This window comes from Hyperoodon ampullatus (assembly GCF_949752795.1).
Source record: "Hyperoodon ampullatus genome assembly, chromosome: 6".
NCBI lineage: Eukaryota > Metazoa > Chordata > Mammalia > Artiodactyla > Ziphiidae > Hyperoodon > Hyperoodon ampullatus.
In genome coordinates this window covers 88,746,811-88,769,284 of record NC_136919.1, presented here as the reverse complement: position 1 = coordinate 88,769,284, position 22,474 = coordinate 88,746,811, and positions in this window count along the sequence as shown.

The following is a 22,474-nucleotide window of genomic DNA, read 5'->3' as shown; positions in this document are numbered from 1 at the left end:
CAGGACCAGCCATTAGGCAACAAGTGAGCACAGCAAGATGGATTAACTCAGTACTCAGAATATGACAAAATGTACTGGGGAAGTGCCATAACTGTTCCCGGGCAAGAGACCAGAAAGTCTGCCATTTGATAAAACTAATAATTCATTGGAACTTGTCGAGATAGCCATCCTGCTTCTACACATTTGCAAAACCTACACAGAAACAAAGCAAACTTAAGAGTTCTGGCATTGGGACTAAGGTAAATGTGAACATTAATATAAAAAAAAAAAAGTAAGTAGGGGGTGGAAAGGAAGGAAGTGATATTTTTTAATTGCTTACTATGGACCAGTCATTTTTACAAATTATCTGGCCTTATTATAACTTGTGAGGTAAGCTTTGTTACTCCATTTTACAAATGAGAAAGGTGAGTTACAGAGTTTGCCTTTTACACCAAGTTACACCTCAATGTCAGAGCTGGGTTTAAGCCTAGATCTGTCTGATTCCAACCTCCTCCTCGTGTCCTTTCCACTATTCCACACCGATTCCTATAACCAAACTAAACATTTTCAGGTAAACAACCATTCTTCCCCAAATCTTCATCTTGTCTATGTAGCAGGGACATAATGCTATTATAATGTCACAGCTCTTTGTTCCTGTTGATCCAAAGGAGAATGGAAACACTATTTATGGGTAGATAACTTGGCAAAAAACAAAAACAAAAACAAAAACTTTCACTGACCTTCTGGCATTTTGGTTTTGCAAAGGTGAAGCCCCAAATTCTTTTCAACAGAGGTTGCAAGATGGCAGCCTTAAGTCCGATTTGGCCTGCAGACATGTTTAACTGAAATATACACCACTGACCCTCCTACTGTTTTTAAGATTCTGGAATTTAACAAATTAAAAAGCAATGGCACTTTAATAAGTAATTATCACACAGAAATGTAGATTTCTGGTGTCTCTCAAAAATGCTGGAAGAGTTGGGAACACTGGCACCAGGCTCTCTCTTGGATAATCAAATGAAGTTGGGTCACCAAGCCCTCCATAGATGAAGTATGTGCTCTCCATTCACCATAGTCCTATCTTTCTCTATTTATTTGTCAGATGACAACTGTCATCACAGTTAAGATGAATACTTCTTATACCTTATTCTATCAAAGGTTGAATAATAAGAGATACACTGAGAGGTCCACCCATATATTTCAAGAAAAATTGAGGACAGCATACTTTTTCTTTATATCTAGCCCACTTCACCCATTTATATTTAACAGATTCCAAAGATCCTGAGTTTGTAAATCCTGCTTCTCAAGAATAGGTGGGTTGAGAAAACCAGATGCTAAACATTTCTACCTAATAATGCAAGAGGCTTTCTTAAAGGAAGTCTAATTATAACTGTACTACAAAGAGTTAGATGAAAGGTTTGTATTCACATGTGGAACAGAGATGAAGGGAGGGTGACAGCAGCTTGGAGAAGCTTGCCACAAGCTCCCCAAATGTGACCTGAGAAAATCAGAACAGAGCTTAGGACAGCAAGCATCTCCCAGAATGGGATTTGAAGAATATGCACATGTTCCTCTGGAATTCCCAGATTTGTGGGGGATGAAAGCCTGAAAACAAGCATTCCTGTGGTTATGATGGCTGTGATGGTGAGGAGGTGTACTACTAGAATTTCAATGCAAAAGGGAAATGTGGCCCTGACACCTGGAGAACTTGGGAACACTGGATTAATAATGAAGAGAGTATACATTGAAACCTGTTCAGTTCCACATAGTTCTTATTTCTATGGAATGCCTCCAATCCTGTTTATGTTTAGAAAAAAGCTAATAATAATAAATTTTAAAATGATTAAAATAATGACTAGTGTTAGATGTGTGACATGTAGCTGTGCTTTCTTGACAGGTGTTAAGGTTTTTCCAGGCACATAAACAAAATACTCAAAAATTGAAAGGGAAATCTGTGTTTATGGAATAAAAGTGTGCCTAGATCTCCAAGTAAACATTTGAACTTGTACAGGTTGTATGATTCGTTTATGTTTGGCCCCTATATATCCAGAACACAGATGCTTCATATGTAACAAGAGCTACCTAATTGTGCATTTAAAATGAAAAAGGTTTTTAAAATTATCATGTGGCAGATATCTTAGAACTACGTTAGTTGTTCACAAAACAATAGTCAGAAGAATTTTGACTTTCTAGAAAGACAAGTCATGGGATTTCTGAGATATCCCCAACAACTCCCAATTACCACTAAAAGAGATGTGGGTGCTGGGAGATAAGCAAAGTTCTTCATCAGCTAAGAAATTAGCATTTGTGCTGTGCACTTCTTTGTCTCATGCAATCCTCAATAATCCTATAATATGAATATTATTCCATTTACAAATTATTACATGATAAAGACTTTTGTGGCCTTCCTGTATTTGAAAACATAAATGTTGTATTTTCAATGCCATGAGCAAACATAGACAAACGATACGAAAGGCAGAAAACAGCTCATGACCATTGCTAAAGAAATCAAAAGATCTGTGCCTCATATGTGTTTGCTCTTTTAGAACATTCATACTGGCCAAAGCAATAACTATTGATAAAGAGCTTCAAAGTCATCCTTTGGCACAAAGGATCAACAATAACATCTGTGTAAATGTAATATCACAACATAAACACTCAAAGCCACAGAAAAGAAAATAATGCTGTTTGGTTTGGTTTCATTCAGGGGAGCTTATTACATATTTTTCGAACAAGCCATTCTCTCTATAAAACTCAGCTAGCAAATCTGCCTTGCCTATTATCATTGTGAGGATAATGTAGCAAACAGATGGAGGGTTTCATACAATTTGTTGAACTAAATTTAACAGGTTTGGCTGTGAGTGTTAACTTATTTTTATATTCTATTTGTGCTATGTTTGTAATAGATGCACACACATGAATAAAAACAGAAAATCTGTACACACAGTACAGCTGGTTTGATAATGTTTTCATTATAGCATCACATACTTCTAATTAGAAGGCTTTATATTTGGCAACCAAGAATTCTGGCTGCAGAACTGCTTATGTGGCACTCACATGACAAAAAAGTCTTCATCAATACTGTAGAAATTCTTCCTATACCTACGGCACCATATGTGAACTGGAATAGGAACAGATTCGTTCAATTAATAATGGCCTACTAAATGAAAGAACAATTTAACAGTACACCACAAAATTTAGTAGGTGGAATTCATTTGGCCCAGAGGCCCAAATAGGAATATATCTATCTATAACAGATGAAACGTGGAGCACTATGTCAAAAATACAAGTAGGGAAAATTGAGCACCATTAAATGTTAAATGATAGCAAGAATCCTCAAACTTCAACTCAACTTTACAACATGAACTATACTGTTAAGGAGGCTTTCATTTTATCAACACAAGGAACCTACTGGAACATAATTGAGAAACCATTTAAGCAATGTACTCCTAAAGTTGGTTATTAACTCCAGTTGCCCTGTGATCATATTTCTTATTCACTGAAATAGCAGGACAGAAGCTATAAAGGTAATATATGTGATAGTAACTAGAAGTGAAGAGTGCTGGTCATGAGGAACCTCTACGCTGAAATTGTGCATTCATATACAGACAGACAGACAGACACACACACACACACACACTCTCTCTCTCTCTCTCTCTCTCTCTCTCACATACACACCAAAAAAAAGATTAAAGTAAGGAAAAAATGGCAAGGTGCAGCTCCACATTCAGAATCTTAGATTCTCCAGGGATACAAAAATATAATGTGTAGGTGTCTGATCATAGAAAAAGTCTTTTAAATTTCTTTGAATTAAATGGTCCTTTATTTAAGTGGGTTTTACCCTCTAGTAAACTGCAACATATTTGAATTTGCACCTCTGATGTTGGAAGGAACATCTATAATTAGGAACAGGACCTGAGCTCTCCTTGCCTTCAGTTAAAGGCCCTGCTCTCCTTGTCAAAGCTTTCCAGCCCCTCCTCCTCTTATGCTTGTCAGAGCAAAGGGAGGTGAAAGAGTCAGTGATTTTAATTTCACTAGCCTTTCCCCAGGTGCAAGGCTTAGCAAGATTTTTATTTAAAAGAGATATGACACCATCTCATTCATCTGGCAGGTTTTCTTAAGCTATTTCTGCTTGAATAGTAATAGTTTCTAAACAAAGTTGAAGAAATGATATAGATCAGATAGATATGAACCACCTAATGACTGTGTTCCCCAAAGCTGATCAGAGCTTAGATTTTTAACAGTTTCTGAAGTAAACCAGAATCTGTAACAAAGCAAAGAAAGTGATTTTACAAAATAGCTATAGTTGTGGTTATGATATATGGACAGGAGATAGAGAGAAAACAAAATATAGCCTGAAAATAAAACAAAATAAAAATTTACTTGACAAAGTCATCATCACAGTTATAACAAAAACAGTATATTCCACTGAGCATATGTCTATCTCTGTACAGTAAGAATTTACCCTTCAGTCAATCAATAGTTGATATTCTCTCTTTATGGAGTGTAAAACACCTTTGTTGATTTAGTGTGTTTAAAGACCAAGATTTTTTTACTGGAATCATCAAGTTCAATCATCTTATTAACCCTCAATGACATTTTTGTTTAGGTTTTCTCTATGTAGCATTACAAATATTTTATATTTTTAAAAGTCTCTTCTAAAAAAATTCCCTCCTAGCAACTACCGTTCTTCCAATCAGTGTTAGTACCAAAAATAAAACACCATCACTGTCCATATTCTTCATCTTTCCTGGTATCTTCTGGATTCAATATTTCTTCCCACTTCTTAGTAGTAAGAATTCTTATGAGGGATTTTCCTTCTTTTTATAAATTCCCTGAATATCTTTAATTGGTCAATTTTCTAAAATATTCTTTATTGCCTTCAGTCTCTGATTCTGTCTTTTGACCTTAAAGTCTTTAGGTGTTTTTTTTTCCCCTAATTCGTGCCTAGCTCTATATTAGGCAGGGCAGGCTAATAAAAGAGGTAGAATCCATCATCCCTATCTTTTAAAAGCTTACTACTGGTGACTCAAAATATTTGGAAGCCTTTGAAAATCTTATTTCCAGCTGAAGACACAAGACACCCAAGAAATGACAGCAAAAGGTTTCTCATCAACTTCATATGTAGTATAGATTGAACATGTTACAGAAATTCCTAGAAGGAAAACACAAACTTCTTCCCAACCACTCTTCTGAGATCCATATTTCCAAACACCACCTACATAAACCATAGGTCAGTCAAATTCAGCATGCTTAAAATCAGTAATCTCCTTTCTACCACCTCCTACCATTGTTCTAGTTTTCTATATCTTGTTAGTAATCATTCTAATTTTAATTCACCAATTCAGTTTCCCTAAAGTTGTCCTTAAGGCTGTCACTCTCATTCTCTACATCCAATCTCAGGGATGATTGATTCCTGTTTCTAAATACGTCTCAATTCTGTCCCCATTGCCTCCTTTCTGTTCCCACGATGATTATCTTAGTGACAGAAACCTCTCATCTTACTTGGGACCATTGCTTCCATTCCCTAACTCATTCACCTTCCTGCCCATTCACTACCAGAGAAATCTCTCTAACATATACATCTCAACAGAAAACGGCCCACTGAGGGTTCCTTGCAATTTAAGGGAGAAAATGTAAATCTCCTTTTTCAGCCCCTAGGACCTGTCATAGTGTGACCACAGCCTTCCTTTCCAGCCTTGCCTAGCCTCCATTCAAGTGTACCCTACATTCCAGTCTCATGGAACTTTTCATCATTCCCTGCACACCTCATCCTTCTTCACAACTCCAAGCCTCTACCCCTTCTGTTCCCTTTGTTAATAATGCCCTTCCCTCGCTTGCCTTGAACCCCTGTACCCCCATCAGGACCCAGTTCCAGTGGGTACCTTTTCACAAATCATCCCAGGTAGAATCAGTCTCCCCTTGCTCATCTCCCAAATCACTGTTCATGTCTCTATTATGGTGTTTTTCACATATATTTGAATAATTTACTTATATACCTATCTCTTGAACTTCTCAAATATATAAATTTTGACCATTCATCTTTAAGTCACTAGTATCTACCACTATGTCTGGCATAGGAGCTAGACAACAAGTGTCAAAGAGTTAATGAATGCATTACAGATGGCTCTTACAGACGACGTGGGACTTCAAGCTCTGCCTGAAGAAATGAAATACTTGGCCTGTTAAAGAGTCCACAGATACTCAGACTTCATCAGAATAAACCCCATTACAAGAAATGATTCATTCAAAATGTTTCTATGTACCAGCCTAAAATATCAGTGCTTTGCTGGGTTGATTATAAATAATTTTCTTTCTCTAAATTCAGTCTGTGTAATAACCAGTCTTCAGAACTGTGAGTATCTAATGGATAAGAAGATAAATGAATTCTTTACAGATAATTGGGTCTGTTATCAAGTAGAAATTATCCTTTAAATATCCCATCTATCCCCATCAACTGCAGAAAGGAGCCACTGGAGTTACCCAACTCCTATCACAAAGCAAACTAATACAATATTTAGGAGGTCCGAGGAACTTGGAAAGACAAGAAGGAAGACAGGTGACTACATGGACTATTTCTCATTTTCCTATGAATTCAAAGAACATGCTTTTACTCATTAATTTACTTCTGAGCAATTGAGCACCACTTAAGCTCTTTCAGACACACAATTTGGGAGAGAGGGGTTAGAGAGACAATATTTCATAATTAAGATAAAGCAATGAATATTTTGGAGTGGCCATGGGCATTTGTTGTAAAGATATATATAACTGGAGTCATTAATCTTATGCAAGGCAACAAATGTTTGATTTTAGTGTTTGTTCCCTGGGAAAAAGGTTTGCTCTTGGCCATTGAATTTCCACCCCTAAAATAAGTTTTGGGACTTGGGCAGGATTTGTTATCTTTCCCATCTAAAATCTCCAATTTCACCTAGATCAGTGGTTCTCAGGACCTCTGGCGGTCCCTGAGACTATGAGAGAGTTGGTCAAGTCAAAACCACTTTCATATAAGTAAGGAAATGTGTGTACACTGGAGTTTTCCAGAGTAATATCACAACAGATTGAATGCAGAAGCAGATATGAGAATCCAGCTGTCATTGTGTCAGACATTAGAGGTTTGTAAAAATGTAAAATAATTTCACTTTCTCACTAAATATTTTTGGTTTTGAAAAGTTATTTTTCATAAAAATATGTTATTTATTATAGTTTGTAATAGGTTTATTTTTGGTTTTTTAAAATGAATTAATGAGTAAATTCTCTTACTTTAATTTCTAATTTCTAATATGGTAAATACCGATAGATATAACCCACATAAACAAAAGCTCTTTTGGGGTCCTCAATAATTTTTTTTTTTTGAGATACGCGGGCCTCTCACTGTTGTGGCCTCTCCCGCTGCAGAGCACAGGCTCCGGACGCACAGGCTCAGCGGCCATGGCTCACGGGCCCAGCCGCTCCGCGGCATGTGGGATCTTCCCGGACCGGGGCTCGAACCCGCGTCCCCTGCATCAGCAGGCGGACTCTCAACCACTGCGCCACCAGGGAAGCCCCTCAATAATTTTTAAGAACGTTAAATCATCTTGAATTTTTTTTTTAAAATAAGAACTGCTGTTTTAGATAAAACTTTGGGCTAAACAGAGGTAAATTATTTTTTTAATAATTTTTAAAAATTTACCCAAGACAAACTATGCAAATTATTCTTGAAACACTTATCCCCAACAGAGCTTCTTAAAAGACTTGGTCTCAGGATCTGACTCTTCCATTAACTTGCTTGGTAACTTCTATGGCATCAGTTAGTTGTTTGTGTCAAGTTTTTTCATCTGCAAAGTAAGGATGATAATAACAATAGCTAATACTTACTGAATGTTACTAACTAACAGGTATTGTTCGAAGTGCTTCATATTAATAACTCAATTGTCATAGCAAGGGAACCCCCCCATACTGTTGGTGGGAATGTAAATTGGTACAGCCACTATGGAGAACAGTATGGGGGTTCCTTAAAAAACTAAAAATAGAGCTACCATATGATCCAGCAATCCCACTCCTGGGCATATCTCCCAGAGAAAACCATAATTCGAAAAGATACATGTACCCCAATGTTCACTGCAGCACTATTAGCCAGGACATGGAGGCAACCTAAATGTCCATCTACAGAGGAATGGATAAAGATGTGGTACATATATACAACAGAATATTACTCAGCCATAAAAAATAACAAAACATTGTTGTTGGGGTGACACGAATGGACCTAGAAATTGTCAGACTGAGTGAAGTAAGTCAGACAGAGAAAGACAAATATCATATGATATCACTTATATGTGGAATCTAAAAAAATGGTACAAATGAACCTATTTACAAAATAGAAATAGAATCATGGATGTAGATAACAAACTTTTGGTTACCAAGGAGGAAAGAGGAGGAGGGATAAATTGGGAGATTGGTATTGAAATATACACACTACTATATAAAAAACAGATAACTAGTTAAGAACCTACTGTATAGCACAAGGAACTCGACTCAATACTCTGTTATGACCTATATGGGAATAGAATCTAAAAAAAAGTGGATATATGTATACATATAACTGATTCACTTCGCTGTACAGCAGAAACTAACACAACACTGTAAATCAACTATAAATAAAATAAAATTTGATTTTAAAAAAATCTTCATAGCAGGCCTATGAAAAAAGTAGTTATTATTCCCATTTTACAGAGAAGAAAATGGAAACAGAGAAAGATTAAGTAACTTGCCCAAGGTCATACACCTAAAAAGTACTAGATCTGGGATTTGAACACCTACAACATGGGTTCATCATATGTAACTATTAGGTCCATTTAGCTCTATGTAATATGACAGTTTCCCAAACACTGAAAGCCATATACACTGAATGCTGGTCTTCAGGTTTTCATCTTTGGCTTTGTAAACTCTGCTTCCCCACCTTCTTTGTCTTTTTCCCCACCTTCTTTGTCTTTTAGTTTGACCTAAGTCCCTTTTTCTAACTTCTTTCTCTAAGGTTATTTTCCAAATATGAGCCATTGGGTATATACAAATAAGCTCATCTCATTACTCCAGATGTTTATGTTAAGTTTCCCAACTTGTAAAAATTCCAAATGAAACAAATAAAACATGTCCATGGGCTGAATGTGCCTCACAGGCTATGAGTGTGCAAACTCTAATATAATGGAACCAATTCAATTGCACTTCATGAGACATTATAGTATCACAATTCATGTGACATTAAATCAAAAATGTTGAGGAAGTTATGCAATTAAAAAAACAGTAACAATACTATTACTACTACTTCACAGAATGGGGCTTCTTGAACGGACAGGAACTATCCAGAGAACATATTACTTGAAATATTGACTCAGAAAACCCATGGAAAAGCTAGCTGTTTGGTGCCTTAATTTGTGGCATAATAAAGCATATCCAAAGTTTAAAAAAAAAAAAAGTACAAGAAGAAAACTGCAGAAGGAAGGGAAAGCAGAGCATGTTAATCCCCAACTCAAAATACTCCAGTAGCTTCCAAATATAGTTAGAATAAAATCCAAACTCCCAATCACAATCTTCAAGACTGTGCAGGGTCTTCCCTCACATCACTCTTACTACTAATCTCTGCACTCTGGCCAGGCAGCCTTCCTTCCTTTTTCTTCAACATATTAAATCCTACTTCAGTGTCTTTGGATTATGGTTCCCTTTGCCTTGGAAATCTCTTCTTCCAAATCCTCAGCTTAAGGTCATTTCCTTGAAAAGGCGTTCCCTGAATACTCTTATGTAATTAGTCCTGCCAGTCTCAGTCCCCACATTATAATACCCACTTCATTTTTTTAGGACTTGCATATACTAGCTATAAAGTATCTTTATTTACTGGTTTACTTGTTTATTTTCTATCTTCTCCCACTAAACAGTATATAAACAGCAGAAAACTTGTCTTCTATCCCAAACAATACTTGACATCTAAAAAGCACTTAATAAATGTTTTTGAATGAATGTTGAATAAATAAAGGACTCTGAACTATGTGCTGGTTGTGCAAAATTGTTGAGGCATGGGTTCAAATATGTATGGAGCCATTGCAGAAAAATATCCTTCAACCCGCTGGGGATAATTTCTTTCTCCTTATTGCTCAAAGGAAGGTGGGGTACTGCAGCCAAGTTTCCCTAGAATGTTTGAATAATTAGCTAGAGAGATGAGATACTGAGAGAAAATAATGGATACTCTGAACTCAGTTGAGAGCCTCTAGATGCATTACTGATTATGCATGCATTCAGCCTCTTGCTGTTTGTACATCAGCACTTGCATCAAGCAATCAACTCTGGGTAGGTCTACCTAAAACCATCTGAACAGAAATCATTTATTCCAGCAATTAAAAATAAATATGGTCGTGAGATTACTGCAAAACGGGAATATTTACTTAGTACAGTACTTGAGTTCCATTAAACTTTGTATTCTCAAGATGACCCTTAGATATAAAACATTAGAAAATTTGGGGGCATATTTTATTAGGAATTGATGTTTCTCTTGCATGTCATTGCACAGTAGATAATTTGAACAAAAATATGTTGGCTAAAGAAACAGTGAACTAATAGCAGCTTTTGATCTGGGAAATCTGCCAATCTTTTTTTTTTTTTTTTTTTTTTTTTTTTTGCGGTACGCGGGCCTCTCACTGTTGTGGCCTCTCCCGTTGCGGAGCACAGGCTCCGCATGCGCAGGCTCAGCAGCCATGGCTCACGGGCCCAGCCGCTCCGCGGCATATGGGATCCTCCCAGACCGGGGCACGAACCCGTATCCCCTGCATCGGCAGGCGGACTCTCAACCACTGCGCCACCAGGGAGGCCCGAAATCTGCCAATCTTGATAGCAAACAAACATGCATAATATTTTAAGGAAAGTTCTTATCTCTCTGTATTTAACTTCTTTATTAAGAACTTTCCCACACAATCTGAAGAGAGATCTGAACAAAGAAGTAAGATATTGCCTTCTCCACTCTTAAACTCACAAACAGACCTCCTACCCTGCATGACATCCTCTGAAAGTAAATGTTTCAAAAATAACTCTACAGGGTGTTAGTCCTAGAGCTTACTCTTTTTCTAGAGTGTACTTCTTGAAAACACTGTATGACCTTGGATTTGCCCATACAAGTGGAGATCTACTACCATCAATCTATGGAACCCATTCCATGAAAGCTCATCTGTAAACACTTCTTTTTTTTAATTGGAATATAACTGCTTTACAATGCTGTGTTAGTTTCTGCTGTACAACAAAGTGAATCACCTATATGTATATATATATCCCCTCCCCCTTGGAACTCCCTCCCACCACCCCGCCATCCCATTTACATCATCACAGAGCACCAAGCTGAGCTCCCTGTGCTATACCGCAGGTTCCCACTAGCAATCTATTTTACACATGGTAGTATATTTAGGTCAAACCTAATCTCCCAATTCATCCCACCCTCCCCTTCCCCCCACCATGTCTCCACGTCCATCCTCTACATCTGCATTTCTATTCCTACCCTGCAAATAAGTTCATCTGTACCATTTTCCTAGATTCCACATATATGCGTTAATATATATTTGTGTTTTTTTCTGACTTATTTCACTCTCTATGACAGACTGTAGGTCCATCCACATCTCTACAAATGACCCAATTTCATTCGTTTTTACGGCTGAACAATATTCCATTGCAGATATGTACCACATCTTCTTTATCCATTCATCTGTTGATGGACATTTAGGTTGTTTCCATGTCCTGGCGATTGTATATAGTGCTGCAATGAACATTGGGGTACATGTGTCTTTCTGAGTTATGGTTTCCTCAGGGTATATACCCAGTACTGGGATTGCTGGGTCATACAGTAGTTCTATTTTTAGTTTTTTAAGGAACCTCCATACTGTTCTCCATAGTGGCTGTATCAATTTACATTCCCACCAATAGTGCAAGAGGGTTCCCTTTTCTCCACACCCTCTCCAGCATTTATTGTCTGTAGATTTTTTGATGATGGCCATTCTGACTGGTGTGAGGTGATACCTCACTGTGGTTTCGATTTACATTTCTCTAATAATTAGTGATGTTGAGCATCTTTTCACATGTCTCTTGGCCATCTATATGTCATCTTTGGAGAAATGTCTGTTTAGGTCTTCTGCCCATTTATTGATTGCATTGTTTGTTTTTTTATACTGAGTTGCCCAACCTGCTTGTAAATTTTGGAGATTAATCCTTTGTCAGTTGCTTCATTTGCAAATATTTTCTTCCATTCTGAGAGTTGTCTTTTCATCTTGTTTATGGTTTCCTTTGCTGTGCAAAAGTTTTTACATAGTTTTGGAAGTCCTAGCCATGGCAATCAGAGAAGAAAAAGAAATAAAATTAATACAAATTGGAAAAGTAGAAGTAAAACTGTCACTGTTTGCAGATGACATGATATTATATATAGAAAATCTTTAAGATGCCACCAGAAAACTACCAGAGCTAATCAATAAATCTGGTAAAGTTGCAGGATACAAAATTAATGCACAGAAATCTCTTGTATTCCTATACACTAACAACAAAAGATCAGAAAGAGAAATTAAGGAAACAATCCCATTTACAATCACAGTAAAAATAATAAAATACCTAGGAATAAACCTACCTAAGGAGGCAAAAGACCTGTACTCAGAAAACTATAAAACATTGATGAAAGAAATCAAAGATGACACAAACAGATGGAGAGATATACCATGTTCTTGGATTGGAAGAATCAATATTATGAAAATGACTATACTACCCAAAGCAATCTACAGAGTCAATGCAATCCCTATCAAATTACCAATGGCATTTTTCACAGAAATAGAACAAAAAATTTTACAATTTGTATGGAAACACAAAAGACCCTGAATAGCCAAAGCAATCTTGAGAAAGAAAAACAGAGCTGGAGTAATCAGGCTCCCTGACTTCAGACTATACTACAAAGCTACAGTTATCAAGACAGTATGGTACCAGCACAAAAACAGAAATATAGATCAATGGAACAGGATAGAAAGCCCAGAGATAAACCCATGCACCTATGGTCACCTAATCTATGACAAAGGAGGCAAGAATATACAATGGATAAAAGACAGTCTCTTCAATAAGTGGTGCTGGGAAAACTGGACAGCTACATGTAAAAGAATGAAATTAGAATACTACCTAACACCACACACAAAAATAAACTCAAAACGGATTAGAGACTTAAATGTAAGGCCGGACAGTATAAAACTCTTAGAGGAAAACATAGGAAGAACACTCTTTGACATAAATCACAGCAAGATCTTTTTTGACCCACCTCCTAGAGTAATGGAAATAAAACCAAAAATAAACAAATGGGACCTAATTAAACTTAAAAGCTTTTGCACAGCAAAGGAAGCCATCTGTTACCTCTAAGTGACAAAATCCAGAAACCCTTATTTCATCCGCATCCTTGTGCTCATAACCAACTCCTTCTCTTCTTTAAACTTCTGAAATCCAGCACATTCTAACTGACCCTCATTCACTGACCCTCATTCTAACTCTTCACTGACTCTCCAGAGCTCATTTTTTTGCTTCCAGATCTGGTTTTTAACCTTGTAACCATTTTTATTTGTGGAATGTGGCAAACAAATAAAAAGAACAGGAAATGATCATTCCTTTATGTCATTTATACTTCAGTGTGGTGCCGTGAAGTTTATATAGCACAGTTACATTCATTAATTGATTTTATCCTACCTTCATAGTAACTAGACAGTTGCATACTTTTATTAGTCAGAGTTCTCCAGAGAAATAGAACCAATACAGTGTGTGTCTGTGTATGAGAGAGACTGATTGATTGACTGATTGATTGATTGATTTTAAGGAACTGGCTCACCCAATTATGGAGACTGGCAAGTCCAAAATCTACAGGGGAGGCCAGTAGGCTGGAGAGCCAGAAGAGACTTGATTTTGCAGTCTCAGGTCTAAAGGCAATCTGGAGTCACAATTCTTTCTTCTTTGGGGGACCTCAATCTTTTCTCTTAAGGCTTTCAACTGACTGGATGGAGCCTATCCATACTATGGAGGGTAATCTGCTTTACTCAGTCTACTGATTTTAAACAGTAATCACATCTAAAATAGACCTTCACAGCAACATCTAGAATGGTGTTCCACCAAAAACCGGGCACCATGGCCTAACCAAGTTGACACATAAAATTAACCATCACAATATTATTCACTATTGTTCAATGTTAAAAAGAAAAGACATGAAAGAAATTTATTACTAATTAATATTATTATTAAGTTTTATTATTCCAATTTTACAGATAAGGAAATAAGCTTTTGTAAGACTTATTCAGCCACAATTACCAGCTACCATGTTAGTGCTCACACTAGAAACCAGATCTCTTTACTCTTCATCACATGCACATTCCAATAATCACATTGCCTCTAACATTATTGCAGTAGGTTTCAATTTTGCGGGAGTAAGATTTATATTTCCTCCAATAAGAGACCCAGAATCCACACAATATTTAACTCTCACTTCATGGCCAAAACTCCACACCTGCCCAATATCAAGAGCATAGAACTCCCTTTGAGGATGTGAGTACTGACACATAATGTGAGCTAAAACATCAAGTTTGGAATGTCACTCTAGAGAGTGCATCAGAATTCATAAAAGCTACTTTACCTCTCAACATGAATTTCCAAATTCCAGAAGTATTTCTCAGCACACAGAGACATAAAACTTTATATCAAAAATAAACCTTGATGTGAAAGACAATGTCAAAAGAATGAGGAGACAAGCTACAGACTGGGAGAAATATTTACAAAAGTGATATCTGATAAAGGACTGTTATCCAAAGTATGCAAACAACTCTAAAAACTCAACAATAAGAAAACAAACAACCTGATTAAAAAATGAACCAAACACCTTACAGTCACCTCACCAAAGAAGATATACAGATGGCAAATAGGCATATGAAAAGATGCCCAACATCATATGTCATTGGACAAATGCTAACTAAAACAACAGTGAGATACACTACACACCTATTAGAATGGCCAAAACCCAGAACACTGAAAATACCAAGTGGGAAGCATGTGGAGAAACAGAAACCCTTAGTGGAAATGCAAAATGGTACAGCCACTACGGAAGACAGTTTGGCAGTTTCTTATAAAAATAAACATATTCTTACCATACCATCCAGCAATCATACTCTTTGGTATTTACCCAAAGGAGTTGAAAATTTATGTCCACACAAAAATCTTCACTTGGATGATTATAGCACCTTATTCTAACTTCCAAAACTTGGAAGCAACCAAGGTGTCCTTCAGCAGGTGAATGGATAATTAAACTATGGTACATTCAAACAATGGAATATTATTCAGTGCTGAAAAGAAACAGGTTATTAAGTCATGAAAAGACATGGAAGAACCTTAAATGCATATTACTAAATGAAAGAAGCCAGTCTCAAAAGGCTACATACTGTATGACTTGAACTATATGACATTCTGGAAAAAAACAAAACTACAGTAAAAACACCAGTGGTTGGCAGGGATTAGGGGGAAAAGATAGATGAATAGGTGAAACACAGAGGACTTTTAGGGCAGTGAAACACTTTTTTATGATACTATAATGGGGGATACATGTCATTAGACATACGTCCAAACCAACAGAATGTACAACGCAAAGTGTGAACCCTAATGTGAAGTATTTACCTTGGGTGATAATGTTGTGTCAATGCAGGTTCTTCAATTGTAAAAGGTACCACTGTGGCGCAGGATGTTGATAGTGGAGGATGCTGTAAATGCGTGGGGGCAGGGAGTATATGAAAACTCTATGTAGTTTCTGCTCAGTTTTTCTCTGAATCCAAAACTGCTCTAAAAAGGTTAACTCTATTTTTTATTTAAAACAATGAACCTTGGGTTCTGAGAATACAGTGTGAATAAAGGTACAGACCATGAGAGACTACAAGTTAGAAAAGGTGTGTAAAGCAATACCTTTGAATAGTGAATTACAGGGGTTATACCAGAAAGCTTGCTGCTGTAAATTAGCATAACTGGGTTCTGATCCAGCTCTGTCACTCACTAGGTGGTGTGACCTAGGAAAAGTCCCTCAACCTTTAGGCAACTTTTCTAAATAGCTAATTAGGGGCCTGACCAGAACCACAGCTTTAGTTGTCTATTTATAACTAAATGTCTACATGATATTTCCACTCAGATGTTGAAACAGTTCTTCAAATGTGGCATGTGCAGAATGCGACACATGATCTTCTCCCTCCCTGCCAAACTTGGCCCTCATCCAGTGTTACCCACCCAAGTGAAATGGCACCATCATCCATCTATCTGCTCAAACCTTGAAATTATCCTTGACACCTTTCTCTCTCTCCCACTTTGACACCATTTAACAAATCATCAGGTCTTGTTGATTTTACCTTCTAAATAACTAGCACATTCATCCCCTTCTCTTCATTTCCAGTGTTGCCACCCCAGTCCAAACTATCATAACTCATCTGGACTATTCTGCTCACATCCTTTCTGGCCCCTATCCAATACAGCCAATCTGAAAAATCTTTTTAAATGTAAATACAATCATGTCATTCCTCCCATAGTCAAATATCACTTCCTAATAGACTCTTCCCCAACCTCCAAGACCATGATAAATACTCATGGCACTGTCTATACCTAATAGTTCCTGTGCAATTTTAAATTTATTTATGTGATTATTTTATTAATACCCAAATAGAATCCATATATGTTCTTTGACCACCATAATACCCCTAGCATATAAAGATTCAATAGAAGGATTCAATGTATACTCTTGAATGAATATATGTAAAATTAATAGAATGAAATACTTTAGACTTACAAAAATATTATTAATCCTGCATCTTGATCCCCACCAAAAATGATCTAATATTGCTGAAAATTAAAGTCCAAATGGTTTCTAAGGTCCCTTCCTGTTTATCTAATCTGTATTTCTAAAAGGCTACCAAAAACAAAGAAAACTTCTCCTCACCTTGCACTTGGAAAAGTGACACAGGGAAAGTCTACGTGAAAACTCTCAGGAGGAATCTAAGGGACACTTTGGCTAATGCTAAAGACACAGAGCTACATGTATTTACAGGAGAGAAAGGAAAAGAAAGTGAGGACATGCAAATCATATCCCCTGGAGAATTCAAAGACAATCCAATAAAATATGAGCTGGGTTTGAGAGTAAACCAGGCAAATCTACCCACTGAGGAAAGGAGTGACTTTCTAGGGTTTTGAACAGGGAAGAACAAGAAATAGAACATTCCAAAAGAATTACACTGAGAACAAGAAGACAGGCCACTGCTTCAAGAAAGTCTAAATGAAGGGTTCCCCATATTTAGAGCCATTAAGAACTAGATTGGCAGACTTTCACGGAATCAAAATTTTGGCAGGATGGGAGAAGAAGGATTTGCCAGATTAATATACCAACCACTGACTAGAAATCTGTCTATGTTAATTAAGCATATTTATATACATGTATGGTAAGAGCTCCTGTCCCATATATCAGATAATCCCAGGACAGCTGGAAGAGAGAAATATAATAGGCCTGCCATATTCCATAATATAGTGACATCTGGATAGTATATTAGTACACCAATATGAGTATTTCATTCCTATCTCAGTAGATGCTAAACTGTAAACAACATCTTTGTTCTTAAGAGCTTTTAGCTGAAAAGTCCTGAAAGTATAGCAAATACAGATGTTACCATACAAAGAGGATTCCTTCCTCAATTAAAGAAGAATGGATATTCCTCCTGAGCAGAGTATATAAAGCTAAGATTCTTCTGTTTTGAAAAGTAAAGTATGGAGAAAACTTCTGGACAAAATATCCAACTGAGATTACACGCTTCCTCCTCCTCCTTCTCGAGAACCTATCAAAATTATGTTGAAGGAATAACAGAGGTATAAATCTACAATAGAGAAAATAACATGTTCAGGGGAGTGAATTTCAACAGATTTCTAAGATAGAGAAATAAAAGACTGTCACTAAGTGAAATAGAAAGGAGAAAGCTGCAGACTAGAAATATTTGTGGAGGGAACTTCAGTGGTGGAGCTCAAGCAGTCGAATCCTGGAGTTATTGTGAAATAACAAATCAGTAGGTGAGTGAATGTAACTTGAAAGTGGACTGAAAACATTTGGTTAATAAAAGGTTTTATATATGAATGGTCAACCCCTCACTCTTCTCTTACAGCTTCATACAGGGCAATAAGCTTCCCACCTACTCATATGAGACCTAAGCCTGCTGGCTGACAAGTATTCCCTGTAGCGGACCCACCTATTTCCTCATTCTAATATATGAACTGAAATCAGAAGTCATTTGGAGAAACTACATGAAAAAGAAAGGCCAAAGTAAAACAGAAAAACTTAATCTGGAGACTTCCCTGGTGGTCCAGTGTCTAAGACCCCGACACTCCCAATGCAGGGGGCCCAGGTTCCATCCCTACTCAGGGAACTAGATCCCACAAGCCGCAACTAAGAGTTCACATGCCACAACTAAAGATCCCACATGCAGCAACTAAAAGATCCCACATGCTGCAGCTCAACATCCCACGTGCTGCAATGAAGATCCTGCACATGGCAATGAAGATCCTGCATACCGCAACTAATACCCAGTTCAGCCAAATAAATAAATAAATAAATAAATATTTTTTTAAAAACTGAACTGATTAAAAAAATTTTTTTAATCTGTCATAGATATATTCAGAAATGTTCAAGAAAACATGATCTATGAAAGAACACAATGCAAAGAAAAAAAGAAAAATCAGAAAAAAACACTTAAAAATTAAAAGTATTATTAAAAATATTAAAAATTCAATCAGATATTTAAAAGATAAAGCTGAGGAAATCTTTCAGAATGTGGAGCAAAAGAGAGGGAGATTTAACAGATCTCTCTGAGAGAATCAGAGAGATTCAATTTAAGAGGTCGAACATCTGACTAATAGGAATTCCAGAGAGAACAGAAAAAAACAAAGGGAAGATTATTGTCAAAATAGTAATAAATGAAGCCTTCCCAGTGCTGGAGATATAAAATTTATATTTAAAATTTAAAGGGATCTCATGGATATTAACAGAAGATCCATGCTTAAACACATTTTCATGAAATTTCAGAACAAAAAGAATAGAGAAATCTAATATTTGATAAGGAAAAGGAAAGAGGCAAAAAACAAAATACAGAACCTACAAAGGAACAAGAGAGTCATGCTGCCACCAGATTTCTCATTAGAAGTAACGGAAGCTAGAAGACAGTTGTGCAAGATTTTCAAAATACTGAAGGAAAATATTTTGATCCTGGAAAACTACATCCTGACACATTTTCAGGTAAATGTAAAAGGAAAATAAATCCATTTTCTGACACTTAAGGCCTCAGAAAATTTACCTGTATTCTGCAGAAGTTGCTTGAAGATATCCCCTAGCAAAACAAGAGTGAAAACCAAGGAAGAAGATATAGATATAAAGAGCAAACAAAACCCAAAAATACATGAAAAGAAATCCCAGGGTGACAGCTTACAAAGCAACCTGTGCAAATTATAACCAGAATACTTTGGATTCAGGAATATCTTCAAGAAAAAAAAAATGGAATGGATTATAAGCATTCGAAAAAGTAAATAAAAATCGGCAAACTATTATAGACATAGTAAAGTAAGCATGTGTTTCTTAAGGGGGAGATGGCAATCATAAGCCCCAGAAAAAAACATACAAAAAAGAAAAAGCCTACTATAAAAAAAATTAAAACATAATATAATAATTGAGCAAATGATGGAGTCTAAGAAAGAGGTCTCTTTTTTATTAATTTTATTTTTCATGTTGAGTGATGACAATGGAATTATAGAGAATGAAATGTAATCATAGCACATATTGGCTCTCTAGTGAATAACATTTATATAATAGAGAGCAATATGTGTAATTGTCAAGAGAATTGTGATAGAATGTGAAAATGGCCACAATTATCCATGTTTCTCTGTAAGCACACCACTGTAATTAACTTTCCAGCAACTCCCAACAATAGATGGAGTCTATTTCCTTTCCCCTTGAATTTGGTCTGATTGTGTAACTCCTTTTGCCAAAAGAATGCAGCAGAAGTGACAGTGTGCCATTACCAATCTTAGGCCTTGCCTTCCTCTGTCTCTCTCTCTTCCTCCCTCTCTCTCTCCTTCTCTCTCTCTCTCATTCTTGCTCTCTCTCAGAACTCCACCAGCTGTCATGTGAACAAGACCAGACTAGCCTGCTGGGTGATGAAACACACATGGCCTAGCCCCACTGGCCCCAACCTACATCCATCGAACTTCCAGAAGCAGGGCTACCTTACTGCCCACAGATACTGGAGTGAACCAGCCAAACGCCAAAGAACTGCCCAGTTAAGGGCACCACAAACTTCTGGCCCACAGAATCATAAGGTAAAGAAATGGCTGCTGTCTTAAGTCACTGAAATTTTGGTGTGGTTTGGTACATGGCAAAAGCTAATTCAAAGAGAAATGCACTCCAACTCAAGAGTACACTGATGCAAATCCTGGCTCCACCACTTTTAGCTATGTGACTTTGAGCAAGTTAGTTAACTTCCCAATGCCTCAGTTTCCATATCTGTAAAATATGAGTAAAATACATTATCTACCTCATAATGTTGTTTGAGAATTAATATATGTAACTATACATGTAAAGAAATTTGAGTTATTATATGTAAAGCAATTTAGAATGGTGCCCATTGTAAGCACTCAATTAATATTAGTTATTATAGTTTTTTTTATTTTAATGGTGTGTATTAATTTTCAACATCTAGAATTACCCACAAAGTATAGATGATTTAATAATAGCTATAGAATGGAGTGAAAATGTTAGTGGTCTTATGAAAATGGAGCTATCAGCAGCTGGGAGATAGAAAGAGGAAAGAACAGGTGGAAGGACAGGTAGGGGGTTAATATATTCATCATATAAAGCAAGGAGTCAAGAGATACTGTCTAAAATTAACAAACAAAGAACTAAAACAAAAATAAATAAATAGAGGGTACATGAAAATGTGTGACTTTACACAGGTAACAAAATGAAAAGCTAAATAATGATATAATTACTAAAAATTAAGAAAATGTGGAAAAATAAAGGTGGGAGATGGAGTAAGGGAGCTCAGTCATCATACATCATCTATTATCTGTCATAGCAAGAAGAATACAGATTAAATGATGAAAACTCAAGCATTTATGGTCAATGCATATCTACTTAGAAGTGTAAAATGAAAAACACAGGTTGCTTCTGCAGGAGACTGGGACTGGAAAATGTGGAACAAAAAAAATTATTCTGTCCTATTAGTTTTCTTAACTATGTACACATAGTTTTGATAATTTTTCTTTTTCATAACAGCAAGGTACAAAGAAGATTCCCCAAACCATCTGTACTTCCCAATTTTAGGTGAAAAAAAATATTTTTTAAAAACGAAATTTGGTAAACTTTTACAATAAAAACCCAGAAGTATGAAAACTTCATGAAATCAACTTAAGAAATACCAGTATTAGTAAACAACTTAAGTCTTTGCTTACTAAGGATTCAGAAAGTTAAAATTTTGGATCCTAAGTGGAGTGCATTTCATGCCAAAAAAATAAAAAAGGGGAAAATCTTCTCCTCTACCTCATGCTTGTATTACCTCCCCCTCATTTCCTGGAACCTGTGTGATCTCTCTCCTCTCATTGGCCCCTCCTACATCCCATGGATGCCTTTGTCCTCACCCCCAGCTCTTCCTCTATGCTATAGTGAAAAGAGTATCAACTTGGAATAAGATGTCTGAATTAAGTTCCAGTTCTGCTACTTCTGCTCTATGTGGCTATGGTCAGGCTACTTCTTCTAATGGAAGAGCAATGCCTTCCTCACTGGCTATCTTTCAGAATTAAATAAAATAGTATATTTGGAATAAATATATAAGAGAAGCACTACCTTGCACACAGTGATTATTCAATATATAGTCATTCCGATTGGGGAAGAACAATGAAGAGGGTGCAGTAACATAAACAGAACAAAAATTGTTGAAACTCCAGCTACTACCCTTTCCCTTACCTTCTGTGATCCTAAGCCCTTTTAAGTCAGGAACTGAGGGAGATTCTGGAACTCTTCTTGCTGTAGTCACCAGCACCAATAGACACTGGCATCTTCAAATCCTCTCCAAAGATGATTCATGGACAGCTTTATCTCTGCAACAAAGTTCATGCACAGAGATGAAAAAGGATGACCTTTTTCCAAAATATTTTTTAAATTATTCATAGGAATGGTTAAAAGTACTCAGAGACATAACATTCACCCTAAAAAAACAGTTCATGGGTAGAAATCCACTTTAATTCTAGTATAGTAAAAGAAATGGGCAATAATCCCATATGCAAGAGCAGATAAAACACTACTTGCCCAGCCTATTTGGAATGGTGGTTGACTGCCTAATCAGAGATCCTCAGGGGTCCCTGGGGAATTGTGGTTACAAAAATCTCTATTTTTATCCTTTTATGTGGGAAAAAATTCACAAATTTAGAA